The following is a 17,736-nucleotide window of genomic DNA, read 5'->3' as shown; positions in this document are numbered from 1 at the left end:
TGTTGAAAACCTAAAAACGACCGACAACCAATTTGGTTTTAAAAAAGGATCGGGAACGGACACAGCTGTCTTCGCTGTTAAAAATACTATAAATATATATGTGCGCCGAAATACGCCAGTATATGCCTGTTTTATGGATCTCAGGAAAGCATATGATACAGTAGTACATCACATTTTGGAAGAAAAAATACAAAAATCAATTGAATGTCCTACGACGAAATGCATGTTAAAAAACTGGAACGAAAATCTCATTTATAGAGTAAAATGGGGGACCGAAACCTCAACTCCGTTTAAAGCTCAGCGAGGACTCAAACAAGGTGGAATCACATCTCCTAGCCTATTTAACCTTTACGTGGATGCATTACATGATAGGTTAAACCAAGTAAATGCGGGATGCTCCATAGGAGGAGGGAGAGTGAATGCCATCTCATACGCCGATGATATGGTCCTGATGGCACCATCGATAGCTGGCCTACGTAAACTTATTGCCATTTGTGAATGTTATGCCACAGAAAACGGCCTAGAGTACAACGCCAAAAAATGTGAGCTTGTGGTATTTAAACCCAAAAATTACTCATTAAAGGTACCGCCCATAACTATAAATGGACAAGAAGTTAAGCGGGTAAGTAGCTTCAAGTATTTGGGACATATCCTACAGGAGAACTGTGCGGATGATGAGGACATCAAGCGCCAGTATCGTGCTCATTGCGTGCGGTCCAATATGCTGACACGCCGCTTTGCCCACTGCTCCGCGCAGGTAAAAAATAGACTGTTCCAAGTGTTGTGTACGCAGCAATACGGCAGCGAACTATGGTGTAAGGTTACACAACGAAGCTTAAAGAGCATGAAAATATGCTACAATAACGGCTACAGAGCTTTAATGAAGTTACCCCGACACTGCAGCGCGAGTGGTATGTTTGCCACAGCACGCCTACCACATTGGGATGGCCTGTTAAGGCACCGAGTGGCAGGCTTCCGGGAGAGGCTGATGAAGAGCTCCAACCTCATCATAAAGCGGCTTGTGGAGCACAGATGGGGGCTGGACATGTGGCGGCACTGGAGCGCAGTGCTGCGTTTGCCAGCGAGCTAATTTTCGTCTACATCTCTCCAAATTTATTATTATTTTTATTTTTATTTTTATTTTTATTTTATTTTATTTTTATTTTTTAATATTTCTTTCAATTTCTTATTTCCTTCTTATTTCTAATTTCATTGTTTAAATAAAATGTTGTAAAACATATATGGCTGACTAAGTATTGCACCCACCACTTAGTCAAGCTGGAATAAAGAGTTAAAAAAAAAAAAAAAAAAAATATATATATATATATATATATATATATATATATATATATATATATATATATATATATATATATTTATATGTATATATATATATATATATATATATATATATATATATATATATATATATATATATATATATATATATATATATATATATTTATATATATATATATATATTAAATGGAAATAATACTAATCATTTGAAATTCTCATTTATTATTACAATTATTTTTTGACATCTCACCAAAGATGAAGAAGAAGTCTGGGCATTTACGGGGCTGACGACCGTCATAGGCTGGTTTAAGTGATCACTTTACACACGTGTAACATTCACCAATTCTACCCATTATTGAAAACCACACTACTCAAATTCTTGGAAGTTCAACATCTTCTTCATCTTTGATGAGATGTCAAAAAATAATATGAAAATAACTCCTGTAATTGGAGATAATCCAGATTTTGTGAACAAGTATTTGGACACACTCAAAATGTTGTATTTTTATAATCGTGTACTTATATATTAAATGTTATATGATATTCATAAACAATAGACAAAAATAATAAAAATGATCAAAGTGTTTAAACGATTTTTTTAACGTCGAACCGTTTACCAAAATCTTAATTTTGGATAGATCGTAAGATATGAATAAATTTAACATTAAACATATTTTAGAGATACATAGGTTAATACTCTGAATTGTTTCGTTGTTTACCTTTTATTTATTTTTTGCTTAACACAAGGAGTGAGGCTGCGTTTGCTTTCGTTTTTTAGGTATATGGGCTCTGAGCACAAATAATTTCTAAAAGGATCCAAGCATTAAGGATCTAGATGATCAAGTTATGTTTTTCTTTGTAAAGTATTCTTTATGAGGTAAAAATAAAAACTTTGATTTGGGTAATAATTGCCTAAGAAAATTTCGATGTTTAATAAAATCGTTTGTGATACGCGTTTCGATACATTCAACATCATCACCAAAACATACAGTGTTTGATAATGATGCCAAATGCATTAAAATACATGCAATAAAAGAATTCGGAAATCGTGTTATTTACTTAGTGTAATAAAAAAAATTAATATTAAAGTTTAAATTCAATACTGACATTTTATATAAGCACATGTTGTTACTTTTACGAGCTTTTTTAATTCCCGGCATATATAAAGAATACAATAGAATGATTAGGAATATTGGTATTCACCAAGTAAAGTTAAAGTTCAATTATGTTATGGATAAATTACAATACTAATATTTTATGTACACGTTACTTCTGCGAACATTTTAAACTCCCGGCGTATATAAAATATACAATAAATTTTAAGAATTAGTGGTATTTACGTTTACTAAGTTCCCATTAAAAAGGTTATGGCTAAATTATAATACTAACATTTTATGATCATGTTACTTTTGCGAATGAATGTAAAATATACACTAGATTTTAGAATTAGTGATTTTAGAATTAGTGAATGTAAAATATACAATAGATTTTAGAATTAGTGATATTAACCAAGTAATGTTAAAAATCGAAAAAAATGTGGCTAAATTATAAAACAAATATTTTATGTACAAATGTTCATGTCACTTCTGTGAACATTTTTAACTCCCGGCATATACAAGATATACCCGTACAATAGGTTTTAAGAAAAAAGTGATATTTACCAAGTTTACATTAAAAAAGTTATGGGTAAATTAAAATTATTTTTTCTTTATTTTTCATTCAGTAAACAATATATTTTAGGTCATTATAAAGAGCACTGGCGAGAATACAAAAGATATTATAAGAAGTAAAATTAGAATAAAAGTAAAATTTATATTTGAAGCACTAACTTTGTGATTTTCCATTTTTTTTATTTGAATGTAACTTTGTTTTAATATCACTATAAATATTTAATTATAACTTAATTATAATGTCTATCGGTTTCGAAGATAACCGCTTCTTTATCAAGACTGATTAATACTCTTGAGTTTTGATAATAATAATAATAATAATAAAACCCTTATCCGCACCCCAATGGTGCATAGGGCACTTTGTCATATAAACGCAGTGTTATCTTGATCGTTTACACATGAAGGAAAGGTGATCAGCCCTCCGCTTCAGGTACCAGTCCATGGTAATATTGACTAAATATTACAGTGAAAAAATCACTTATATTTTATTTTACCCCCCTTGGGAATCGAACCCGGGACCTCCAGAACGGTAGCCGAGCGTGCTGACCATTACACTACGGAGGCGGACAAGAAGGAGTTTTGATAAAGAAGCGGTTATCTTCGAAACCGGTAGACATTATAATTAAGTTATAATTAAATATTTACAGTGATTTCAAAACAAAGTTACATTTTAATTATAGAATAAAAGTGTTTAAACTACAAATACTTGACTAACAAAAAACCAAAAATATATATATTTTTTTTAAAGTAAAAAAAAGTTTAGCAAATATGTACTCCAAACTACTAATACTATTAAAACTACGATCACATTTTAGGAACATGTCAGTTTTGCGACATATTTAAAATACCGACGTTTACACTATCCCTTCGTTGGTTGGTATTTCCTGAAGTAAAACGTTTGACTGCAGGTTGGTCATTCTTGTTATTGACGACCGTCCAGGTTTTTATCACGTTCCTGCAGTGAAAGCGAAACTCTTTCAACCTTTCAGCGCGTTCAAGTCTACGGTTTTTATAGTGATGTTTTCAACCGAACAAACAATGGAATCAGACACGGCATGACTTGTCAAATACCGACATCTCTTGAAACATTTTAAGTACGTATTTAAATCTTACTTACACTTGTTTTCAAGGTAACTAAGCAAATAAATGAAACAGTGAAATCGATGGAAATTAAATGTTTGGGTAAATAAAATTATTTGAGTACTTAATGGTGTTCAGGAAAGCATTTGTGCATGAATCTTATATATGTATTGAGTTCAAATATCACAAAATTCAAATAATTTACACTTGAAATTTCGACAAAGATAAAAAATATTATTTTAAGAAAGAAAATTTCAAAAATCCATGTTTACATCTCAACAAACGAGTAGATGAAGAAGAATATGGAAACCTGGACATTTACAAAGCTTATGGTCTGTCATAGGCTAGTTAAGTGAACACTTGACACACGTGCAACATTCGTCATTCTAACCATGATTTACAACCTAATTACTCAATTTTTCGGAACTCCCATTATTGATCAATCTTATGACACAATACATATGAGTTCATAACAGCCATCTATGTTGGATTAAGAATGGTTTTATTTAGCAGAGACCCTTTTATTTGTATGCAAGATCACTTGTTCACATTTTCTGAAAATTTTCTGTTTTTTTTTCATCGTTGATATGCTTTGTGATTAAAAAAAAATGTTGAGTTAAGTACGATGTTGTGATCAACTGGCTTATTAAACTGAGCATAAAACATCATCGGATAAAAATGTTTATAACAATAAAAATCATACTTTGCGAAGGTCTTAAGTCTAATATCGTCTAAAAGAAAATGACATTGCCTTTAAATTTTTCATATATCTCCCTATATTTTTGTATTTTATGAGATATTTATTGATATTCCTCTCGTTCATTGGTCATAAATGCAAAAGTCTACAATTTTTTTTGTGAAGGTGTGAATAAATGGTTAGGATTTTCCTAATTTTAATGTGAAATGCAAATCAATATCTTACTCGTATGATATATGACAAATCTGTTGGAATTCCCAATATCAGTCATGAAAAAATCCATATATGTACATTAATTTCAATATGCTTAAAATAAATTCTGGATGGTGAAAAATCCTAACGGAATATCCTATTTATCGTGATATATGATTTTTTCCAGCTGGTCAATGAGTGGTGAGTGAAATAAAGTAAACGGTCCGTAAATCTACATTTTGACATCTCAACCTAGATGAAGATAAATATGGAAGTCTGGGATTTACATAGGTATTATCATAGGTTATTTCAGTTATCACTTTATACACTTGTAACAATTATCCACCCATAATTGACACAACCTTAGTACTCAAATCTTTGGAAATCATGTATATCATATAATATATCATATAATAATAATATATATATAATCATATATATATTATTATTATATATATATAGATATATATATATATATATATATATGACATGATTTCCAAAGATTTCAGTATACATATGTATGCATATATATACAATTTGAGTATACATATAAATATATACAATATATTCTCCTTTTATGATTTTTTTTTGATAGAGGGGCGCTAGACTAAAAATGTTTTGGAACCTATGGCGCAGTGTATTAAAAATAAAACACACCGGCTGCTACGTCACAAAAACGTTATTTAAAGGCAATTTTATTTATCCATTTAAGACGCTTTTCAAAAATTTCTTTTTTATCCTAAAAGAATCTACCTTATTATTTTTTTCTGCATTAAATCATTCATGAAATACCCTATTTAGTAACTAACGAAGTAATTAGTTGCCATGTGATCATTTAATATAATTGATCTTTGCATATTTACTTTAATAGATTATTTGTTCATTACATCATTTAACATACGCGTTATTATTGTAAATTCAACGTGTTTGCTGAAGTTATTTGAATACTCGGAATATTCTAATGTTTATCTTTGTCTTGAGATGATTCAAAAATACTTTAATTCAAAGTCAATAAATTGCCTTGTACGGAGATCGTACCGGATGCTGTGTGCTTCTGAATTTTTATTCTTCAAATTGTCTTTTCTTCTTCTTTCAAATTGGTAAAAAATATCATAATTTCATTGTCATTTTCATAAAATATTCTAGATTCGCACCATGAATCTCAATAAAACATGTCTCGCAGAAATATTATAATTAGACGTTAGATTTATTGCAATTTTCAAATGACAATGTCTCGAAACTAAATGAATATGGATATCTCAATAAATATGAAGAAGAATATAATAATTTGGGGATTCAAAGAGCTTACAACCTTTTACTTACTTTAAATTAAATTGACTGGTTTTAATGATAATTTTATACACTGTATAACATTCACCCATGAATACTTACTCTTTACTTCACTCAAATTTACCGAACTTGTATTTATGCTTAAATTGAAAAATAATAACTTTATCATATTTATTTTTATTAAAAGAAACCATTACAAAATTTATGTAAGATTCTTTCAAGAATCATTTTACAAACTAGGAGACCTCTGAAATTATCTTTTTTATTTTTAGACCACTTTTTTATGATGTGAAATACCTATTTACATATTTGCGGCTAAAAATGATCACATCATAGAAGCGGGCAACTGTTCAAAAATATATTTTAAAGATAATACGAAAAAAATACACTTAAAAGACTATTCATCAGTTCTTGAACAAGACTATGGTTAGGGATCAATTTAACCAACATGAATGAGGCACGACTATTTTTTGGCGAACTCAAGAGCATGGCAGACATTATCATTATAACATCAATATGAACTCTAGTTAGCCGGAAACATACTGCAATTATATAACTTCAAAAAGCATCTTCAAAAAAATGGTATCATTGGATTTAGTAACGAATTTCTTTTACAAATGGTATCAATACACTGTCCGCACTCGAAAAATAAAATTCCACGTGTAGGATCGTGGTTTCAAAAATTTTACTGACGTATTTAAAGCAAAAAATTTTTTTTTTATTTTTTCATATTTTTTTATTTATGTTCAATAGTACGCAGATATAGTTGTTAATTTTAAAATACACGATGGTGTATTCTGTAACTTCGAGTAAATTAGAAAATTCTAATCTTTGAAATTTCAACTACCATATTTACGTTTCGATAATTTTCTCAGAACTACGCAGTATGCAGATGCCGCACTTCTTATGACGGCAGAATAAAACACATGACTTGATTTTATTTTATCGATGTAATAATTGTACAAATCGATCTCCTATTCCAGGGATGCATCCAGATGTCGATATATCTTTAGTGAAATGGTTATACTTTAAACATACTTATATGTAAAAATACATACCTATTTGATGTAAGTTATTTTTATTTTTATTTAATTATTATTATTTATTTACATAAATTGGATACAATTATTTAAAAGAAAAATAATAAAACTTTTTTTTTTAAATTGCAGAGACCCACCAAGCCACAGTATGATATAAGTATGTTTATTTAAAAACAAAAAAATAGGTAAACAAATATGAAGTTATTTTAATGCTTGCTCCGTCTTTTGAATGGTTTGTAATTACCCTTTTTACAAAAACTCTGTTTACCCTAATACGGGCAGAAGTATCTCTCTGAATATGCACCTAATTGAAAATTTATCAAAATTATTTTGGGGATTTTTGAAACTTGTATTCTCATATATGCCTTTCCTTTACAAAACAAATTCTGCGTTGAATTGTCATAAATTGATTGTTTATATTTTTTTTAAATAAAATAACTTTAAAGTTTAGTCCACATGTATTATATATTCCAAAGTTGTGGAAAAAACTGAATAGTTGTTATTTAATGTTAGTACAAAATACATGTTAAATATTAGTACAAAACTGGGAATGTTATAAATTATGTAAATATATTTATAGTAATCACATTTAATGGTTAACACATATTGAAATTTATATGACTAATGTGTGATAAGTGAATGACCGAAACATTTTTTTGTATGTTACTTTCAAAAATGATTTGTAAAAATTCAATCTTTTAAAGTAAAAACCACGTAAGTATATTAAAAATGCACTGTATTATAAATCAATAAATTTTCACTATTTCTTTTTTATTTTATTTTTTAAAATACCATATATAACACGTAAAATTAACTATTTATGTGTAATATATTATTGTTATTCCTATGGCATTCTAAAAAAAATTAAAGCTTTACTTTTGAGTATGAAATTAAACATCAAACTTAAATTAACAAAATTTTTAATATTATAGCTGTCTCCACCACAGATGATACTAAATCTGTCATTTTTTATACAAAGGAAGATGGAAGTCTGAGCATTCCAGGGCTAAAAGCCCTGGAATTTGGCTGGCTTAGTGATCCCTCGTGTAACTTTCAGCATTCTTCACATTATTGAACATCAATATTGCATTAATTTTTGAAAGACGGATATATGCAATGCTCTCGGGTTCCCATTTCATGTTGTTTTTATTCGATGGATTCAGAAGAAAGGCTGCGTGAACGTTGACAGTGGCGCCTTCAGTTTGAGTAAATAATAGTTATAAAACATTAAAAAAATGTTTTAAATAAAAAAATATATATTCCTATTCAATAAAAAAGTTAGCTCGTATATAAAATAATATCCTCAGAATTGCATATGAATGAGAAATCCCATTATATTTTAATAAAAAATGGGATTATTATTAAAAATTAAGATATGGTTATTTCGCGATAACACGCGAATCGAAATTGCAATATGAATTAAAAATTTATTTCTTTTACAAGCAGTAATTAAATGTTACAAGATGTGATGGGCAGTGCGCGGTGGGCAGTCAGTAATATAGTTAATTTCTATGTTCCTATTTCATTGTCAGTTGGGTGGTCGGTTCAAAGATGTAATATACAGTGTATGAATAACAGCTCATGTGTTGAAACTCGAGTTCCGGAATAGTTGATCGCGAATTCGTTCCTCTACCTCCCCAAACAGATAACTATTGGGTTCCCAGCCAAGTTGCCAGTTTTACTGATTGATCGTTTTAATTTGACCGTTACTTTTTTAGGTTATATGCTTGTTTAAAATACCAACGCATATCTATTTTGTTGCTTTTATTTGCGTTAGTTGAAACCAACCACAACCACCTATATATCAATAGAATATTGTTCTTCTTCTTCTTCTTCTTGGTGAAGGCCTTATGGCCTTTTTTTTAGAGGGGTTAGCCTCCTGCGATGTCGATTCCTAGCTGTCAATCCAACTCTTTGGTGGACTGCTCGGGAGTCTACCTTGGTGTTGGTCGTGCAGTGGGATGGGGGGAGTGTGGATGGTTCCATTCTCCTCGCATGCGCATAGCAATGTCTTTTTTGTTGCCTTCGATCCCGCATATTTCTCTTACCCTGGTGTTCATAATTCTATCAGGAGAATATATAATAAATATGCAAAAAAAATGTTTTGAGCATTTTAAAGTCAAACTATAATAAACCGAAAAAAATTGGACATTATTTATACAAATTTTAAGTACCTACTTTTATTATTTAGAAAAATTATGTTTACTTTTGGATTCATCCCAAGGTCAGTCATCGTAATTTAGGTATAAGAAAAAAATTATATACTCAACTTCAATGGCAGGGAAAATTTTAACTCGCAACAAGTACGCTGACGAATAATTTATTAACATCTAGCTCACTTGCAGTCAAATCCCTAAATTAAATCGCTTGATGTAAATAAATACTAAAATCAAGGAATTTCCAAAATAAAAATTCATAGTAAAAAATGGCATTTAGAGTGATTAAAATGCAATTATGATAACAACCAATGAAAGAATTAATACTTCTAAGAATGCTTTAAAGTTAATTACTTTTTTTTTATTTATTCGGGAATTGTACAGCTTTACATTTAGTAAAAGTATATAACAAAAAATAGTAACATTAACAAAAAAAGCCTATTACACAATTCCACATTTATGTTATAATAACGATCAAAAACATCACTAGATATATATTTTTTTAAAGGGTGGGAGTGTATGTGTGTGAGGAAGGGAGTAAAAGGGTAAGGGTTTGGTTTTCTTGTTGTGTTCTTTCTAAAATAAAATTCAAATAGCTTTTAGATGACAAGGATGCACCCATGAGTTATCATTGTTAAACCAATATAAGAATATTTACATCCAAGGATAACTTAAAGAACAAATTGTATTGTTCTCTTTCTAAAATAAAATTCAAATGGCTTTTAGTGACTTAGTGGCTTTTAGAGTGACTAGAATGCACCCCTGATAACAACCAAAAAAAGAATACATACATCCAAGGATACCTTATAGTACCTATTATATTGTTCTCTTCGCTTCCACAAGCGCGGCGCCAGCGAAGTTTCCAAAATGGTATAATTCAACAGATTTACATGTGTGACGAGGCATTTTTTTTAATTGTAGATCGATTGCGAGTTCCTGCGAAGGAAGAAGGAGATAAGTCGACACCCGGTCGTCGAACCCGGGATCAGCGCTAAATACGCTCGCGTGGACCACTTAGCCGACTATATTTCTCATTCAATTACAAGGTATGTATTTTTTTGTAAATCGTATTATCCTCGCCAGCGATTTCACGCTTTGAAACTTCTTGCCAAATGTACGTACCTTATGATTACTTCCCCCTTGTCTATAGAGACATGTAAGAGGTAACGTATTAATTCAATCAAAAATTACATGCCTCGTGAATTTTAATTCTAAATAAATCAGGAACAGACTAGCTTTTTTAGATTCGTAAATTGCATAAATTTAAACTATAGGCTTTATCATATATTTAATGGGTGGACATGCGAGTTATATTTTGATGCAGTTTTAGCAGTAGTCCAAAAATTGAAAAACCAAATTCCGGTAATAATTTTATCTTACTACCACTTCTAACTACTACTACTATCATCACGCCGTTTCCCCGCAGGGGTAGGCAGAAAGGATGGAATACCATACTCTTCTGTCCTGAAATACACTCCTCGCCTCCTTCACATCCATACATCTAGTCATACATGCCCTCCGATTACGCAGACTTTTGACACTACCAGATAATATTTCAATGTTAATTTTTTCAAAATCTTAAATATTCTAGAGTAATTGGCCGATTAGTATGAAATTTTGACACAATTTTGCATTTCTATACGCACGTGTATTTACATATATATACACCTACATACTGTAGCAGGTGACCTGTCACAGGTAAAAACATATTTTTCACACGTTTTTGTTACCATATAGGCAGCGCCATCTGTTGAACGTAACAGTAACATACGCAATGCATGATTGTATTGTACTCTATAATAGTGTACAATACAATCATCATTGGGATAGTGTGCTTCTTGACGGTTGTCGCTCAGCGTTTTCTTTTTTTATCATTTTTTTTTACCAGACTGAGACATAGCGTACTTACATAGTTTACATACTTATTGTTTATTACTAGCTGTAGAGCACGTTACAAATAATAATATTGCCCACTTCTGTCAAAATGTAAGTTATTTAAAAGTGCAAGATGGAAGGTGTATATATTTTTTTCATTTTATTTTGTTATTACCCCTCTGGACCTCCACCAAAATTATGTGATCTTATGAATAAATTTGTAGAAATTAAAATATTACATCTTGATCTTTAATCGTAGAATTATGAAATATTCTTATGTGTTGTATTTTCATCTAAAATTATTTTATCTCTCTCTTTCATGATTTTATGTCAGTTCAATTTTAGTCGCAATATAAGGTGTCAGTGAAGCCATAATATACTGCTTTCCATTGGCACTAACTTCCTGATCGATTACATTTGATTATACCTTCATTCAAGATTGTAACGATCGCTTGGGTTACTCATGACAACCTATTAAACTAAGATATACATCTCTTTACACCTCTTGTAATAGCTTCCTGCGAATAATTCACACATACTCTCATTTGAGGATATTAGAATCAAACACAATCTCCAGGCCTATAATTTTATATTACTATTAAAGTAGCTACTAATTAATATTTGACACTGGCAGAAACATCCTTTCACTGGGTGACTGCCAAATAAATTAAAAAATAAGTACGTAATAATTAGTAAATATTTACTTTTTTGTTTTATACCTACATGTTGATTTTTTTAGATGGGAATTGCATTTATTATTTACCTTGCTTATTGTGTACAAGTTTTGTAGATCATTTAGTGAATTTTTGTTTCTTCTAGGTAATTAGATATGTTTTTATTTACATACATGATGGATTATTAATTATTATCTAAACACACAAAATGAGGATGTTTTTGTAAAGTGACACGTGCAGGTGCCAATCAGTGGTAAAATTGTGGCAAAGTCGATAAAATTACATTTTTCTACCCCTCATCTCCATCCAATGACACACTGTATCACATCGATAATCTGATCGTGATCGTTAATCACGTCAAGGAAATTTGATTAATTCTGCATTTCAGGTAGTAAGCCCAGGGTGATTTTTAATAAATATTTTGGCCAGTACCTCGAAAGCCTCTAATGACTTTACATAGATTCGTACGCGGAGCGTATCTACTAAAGTGTTAAGTACTATGTATGTACTGTATTACAAATTTCTCGGCCAATCCGAACTTTTCCAAATCCGAACAGGCTAAAGCCCTAATTATCTCACATTTCCGGGATTTCACTGTATTCAAAATCCCGCATGTAAACAATCGATCAAAAACTATTTGGTGAGGTTTAAAAAATTCCATTAACAAATATATCATCTCTTTACCTCTGAAATGATATGTCTAGTCATAACACATAAAAAAACTTCTGGTGTGCATGTATAGCAACGGTCACTTTTTGCAATGTATTATTTTCAATTATGTTTTTTAAATATTGTGCATAATATCCTTTTTAACATGACCTTATAAACATCATTTGTTTAATATTGTCTAGTTCTGATTTTCAATGAAACGTGGTAGACTCTTGTTACCAACATTTATAGTTTTCTTATTACTTTACAGCATACAACAGTGTAGCTCTTAAATTCTCCATTGTAATGTGCAAATAAAAGGAAATATAAAAATAATCGTAAAATTATGTTCAATTCACTACCAGCATAAATAGTTTGCAAGACAAATACAAGTGACGCAATTCAGAAAATGCAAATGTTTTTAAAGGTTAAATTCCCAGTTAACGTCAAGAAGTTATTTTTAAATTCCACTTACTGCCATCTTGTTTTACTATCTCAGACATGCTTTCTGGCATGATCTAGTAGAGATAAGGTAATTGTTTCATTAGAATGAAGAGCTTGTAGCTCAGAAACATGCATTCTAGAATGCATCCAGTGTGTCGAAACAGGTGATGGCTTATTTTCCTATTACTTCAATAATCAGATTGGTTATTCGTTAATTAAGGAAAGAGAAACATAAAGTATTACGTTATATTCGTATTTTACAAAATCGTTCTTTAAAAGCGTTTAAATAATTTTAACAAGGAACATTTTTATATTTTGAATTATAAAAATGTTTTTATATAATTAAAATTGTTTGTGAGAGTATCAGATGAAATTGTAAATTTACTATCCAAAATCGAAATAGGAGCTATCGATATTAAAATAAATTTATCAATACAAGCCTCATAAAAATAACAAATGCGCTAAAAATTAATCTTTATGAAAATTGAAATTGAAACCAAATGGTTTTGTTAACTTAAAAAAAAAATAAAATAAAAAAATATTCTTATGCATACGTGTGTTTGTGAAATCAACAGTGTGTTTTTAATATAATACCATTTATGAATATATGCGTTCCATTTCCCCTCCTCAAATACTACGTTTAGTTTTTTTTCAATTGTTTTTTTATTTATTTTAATTTGTATTAATATTTTCTATTGCTATCAACGATACATGCAATAGGTTAACTTTATTTAATGTATTAATTTGGTTACTTTTACGTGGTTGTTTTCAACATTAAAATGTTGTAGTTATGAAACTATTCATGAGAAAAGTTTCGAATTTACGGTAAAAGATTGCCAATAATTATTTAACAACAAACAAAAAAACTCTCCTGTAGTATAGCGGTTACCAAGTTAAGCTATAATGTATGATGTCTCAGGTTCGATACCCGATATAGAAAATATGAAAATTATAATATTTTCTCTCCTTTAGTACTTGTTTGATCTGTGAATATCATTCACTGGACCAGCACAGAAAAATAATATTACTCGTGTATTTTTACAATTCAGATGACATTCCATCAATTAATTTTATTTTTAAAAAATATGTTTTTAATTTAATCACCAAAGTAAAAAATCATAATCTATACCTAGTACTTAAGTATACCATAAGTAATCAACCCTTGACATAAATATGAGAACAATACGAAAACAAAGGTGGTAGGGTAATTCTACCATTCACTGATGGTATTGTAGAATGCACTTGACAGGAGTTATGGTGTAAATCACTTTAAATAGCATATAAAGGCATTACACAAGTGACAAGTGACGTATGGCAAGTAATGGCAAATTGCCAGTGGCATTCACCATTTCAAATGCCATTTTGCGGGTATCAAAGGCGGTTAAACATCTGAGAATGTGGCGGCATCTATCGTCTCTACCGAGAAACACGCGTCGCATTGAAAATAATGCAAGTGGAATGCGTAATGATTCGGAAATAAATTAATCGAAAGCCCGATAATCGTATTGTGTGAACTAAGTTATTCGAAGGAACATGGCTTGATTGTTTTACCAATATAAATTATGGCGCAGTTTGTACATTGTATAAATTCTTATGCCTGACATAATTTATGTAAATATATTAATTTATTTATTTTTCAAAAAATATAACAGACATAAGTCATAAATAAATATATATATATATATATATATATATATATATATATATATATATATATATATATATATATATATATATATATATATATATATATATATATATATATATATATATATATATATATATATATATATATATATATATATATATATATATATATATATATATATATATATATATATATATATATATATATATATATAATATTCCGAATAAGTTAATACTATTTCTCATTTTGGGACATGGGATTTAGGTTAACAAGACTGGAACAAAAATAATAAAGTGGCAAAAAAGGTTTTTTTTATAAATAACCAAAACTAATACATGGTAAAATATAAAAAAAAAAACAATAAACAGGTAAAATAAATAGGCATAAGAAGCACATTTAAAATAAGCAAATGAAAAAATATAAAAAATGAAAATCGTAAATTGAAAATAATGTCTAAGGAGATTATAACGCGCATTTTGTGCTTTTAATTTTTTGTGTTTTTTTTAAATAATAGTGAAGGATTTTGGTAACATTAACCAAGCTTGGACACAAAATGCCGAATCCTCTTCTAGTGGAACGGAAGGTCTTCTGATAACATTCAACAGTCCGCCTTCTCCTGAAAAGTTTTACGTGGTTTCCTCCCAGCAACGAGCGAATGCTGATTCCTGATTGGCCCACACTAGATTATCTCTCCTGTTCCCAATACAGATTTAAATTAAAACATATTTATTTAGTTAGAAGAAACAAAAATCCACTTAATGATCATAAATATTGTACATACTAGGCAAGGTTAATAATAAATGCAATTCCAATCCAAAAAAACCGTCTCTGACTGAAACAAACTTTTTTACGGTTTTCGATGAAAACTACGAATTTCGACATTAACGTAGATAAACTATGACCTTTAGTAGTAACTAATTATGCAATATCCGACCCACACGGAATAGCCGAGCAACTTGAGCTTGAGAACGAAGTTGCTGCAATTTATTCGAAAAGCAGTTATGTACGCAAGATAATGTATTTCCAATATAAAGTTCTATTATCTTCCTAAGATGGATAGCCACACGGGTACTAGAATCGAATGCAAATAATAAATTAAACTACAATATGTCACAAACCGATGCAACTTTGCATAATAACGATTCCTAGACGTAACTGCCATGCATCACGCGAGCTACCTACTACAGATTATGAATATCAATAGTGTTTTTCTACCCAATAATTATTTGACTACCAACAATTGTAAAAAAATAACATTATCAACATTTTGAGTGTATCCAAATACTTGTTCACAAAATCTGGATTATCTCCAATTACAGGAGTTATTTTAATATTATTTTTTGACATTTCATCTAAGATCAAAATGATCATGTATGTGATTATAATCCAGAATTCGTACCTCACATACTAATAAAAGAGTTTCTGCTCAATAAAAGCTTATTTTCATCCCACCAATAGATGTCTCTAGTGAAGTTCTAGTGATTCAAGAACAATGTTTTAAAATTGGTTCATATATTTATAACTTCCAAGAATTTGAGTAGTGTGGTTGTCAATAATGGGTAGAATAGTGAATGTTACACGTGTGTAAAGTGATCACTTAAACCAGCCTATGACGGTCGTCAGCCCCGTAAATGACCAGACTTCCATATTCATCTTCATCTTTGATGAGATGTCAAAAAATAATATGAAAACAATAATCACATAAACTTTTTTTTGACATCTCAACATAGATGAAGAGAAAATATGTAAGTCTGGGTATTTACAGGGCTTATTGACTGTCATAGGCTGGTTAAGTAATCACTTTTACACGTGCAACATTCACTATTCTACCCATATTATTAGAACTCCTACATATATCGTTAATCTTAGGACACTGTACATGTGAATTCACTAGAGCCTTCTATGGTAGGTTTAAGAAAGCTTTTATTTAGCAGAGACTATCTCATTATTTTATGTACTAGGAAACGCCTTCAAACATGATTTTTTTTAAATTTGCAGCTCATAATTTGACCAGATTATTTCATTCACAACATTTGAAGTGTGTTTAAATACTTCCTCACAAATCTGTGTTTCTTCACTAAAGGGTTTTATTTTATTTAAATAAATTTATTAAATTAAAAATAGAGAAACCTATATTTGTGACCAAGTGGTGAGTTTGAGTGTGACCATTGGACACACTCAAAATGTCAAGTTTGATTTATGCCATTTTTCGTCATCTTTCTTAAAGTATTTACTTTTTCTCCTCCGTGTCTCGTTCAACGTAGATATACATCCTCCTTTATATATATATTTTTTTGATAATAGAAAATAATTGGCATAATTTTGGATCATTGCGGATTTGGTCCATTCTAGATCTGCCACGTTATTATCACGGATGGAGCACGTACCAGGGTATATCTATCCTTTAAATAACAATCCGTGGCTGAATATCGAACCAGATCTCGCCAAGTAGCTATTTGTATGCGTTACTACCTCGCTGGATTTACGGCGTGAAGGAATTCGACAATTATTATTACTATTATTGTCCAGTTATCGAGCTGTACAGTACTTACGAATTTATTTATTATATTTTATTAGGGTTATTGCAATCTTGCACTTAAATAAAACGACTTGTGTTACATGTTCCTAGAAAGAGAATCACGTCTGACAAATTGAAATTTGTCTAATCTTTTTGTCAATATCTTTGAATGTGTCCATGTAGAGTTTGTACTCACTCTAAGCCAGCAACCATAATAATTATATGTATATTTATATACATATATATATATATATATATATATATATATATATATATATATATATATATATATATATATATATATATATATATATATATATATATATATATATATATATATATATATACATATATATATATATATATATATATATATATATATATATATATATATATATATATATATATATATGTATAAATAAATCATTTATCGATCATCAACTCACCCCATTACATATCAGCTACACGTTGAGTGAAACATATTGAATAGTCTAATGCAAAACCA

General features: G+C 29.7%; 1 protein-coding gene across 1 annotated transcript in view; it reads left to right on the top strand.

Moving 5' to 3' along the window:
* LOC148304906 (uncharacterized) overlaps positions 1-17,736 on the top strand; it is a 96,182-nt gene that overhangs the window by 37,130 nt on the left and 41,316 nt on the right. Inside the window, exon 2 of the mRNA XM_088267579.1 lies at positions 10,346-10,470. The gene's annotated coding sequence lies outside the window, so the exon portion shown is untranslated. The remainder of the gene's footprint in view (positions 1-10,345; positions 10,471-17,736) is intronic.

Source organism: Brachycentrus maculatus, unplaced genomic scaffold (assembly GCF_059751285.1).
Source record: "Brachycentrus maculatus isolate JH-2025_06_01 unplaced genomic scaffold, ASM5975128v1 h1tg000299l, whole genome shotgun sequence".
Lineage (NCBI taxonomy): Eukaryota > Metazoa > Arthropoda > Insecta > Trichoptera > Brachycentridae > Brachycentrus > Brachycentrus maculatus.
The sequence above is the reverse complement of the archived record's forward strand: the minus strand, read 5'-3'. Positions and strand labels throughout refer to the sequence as shown.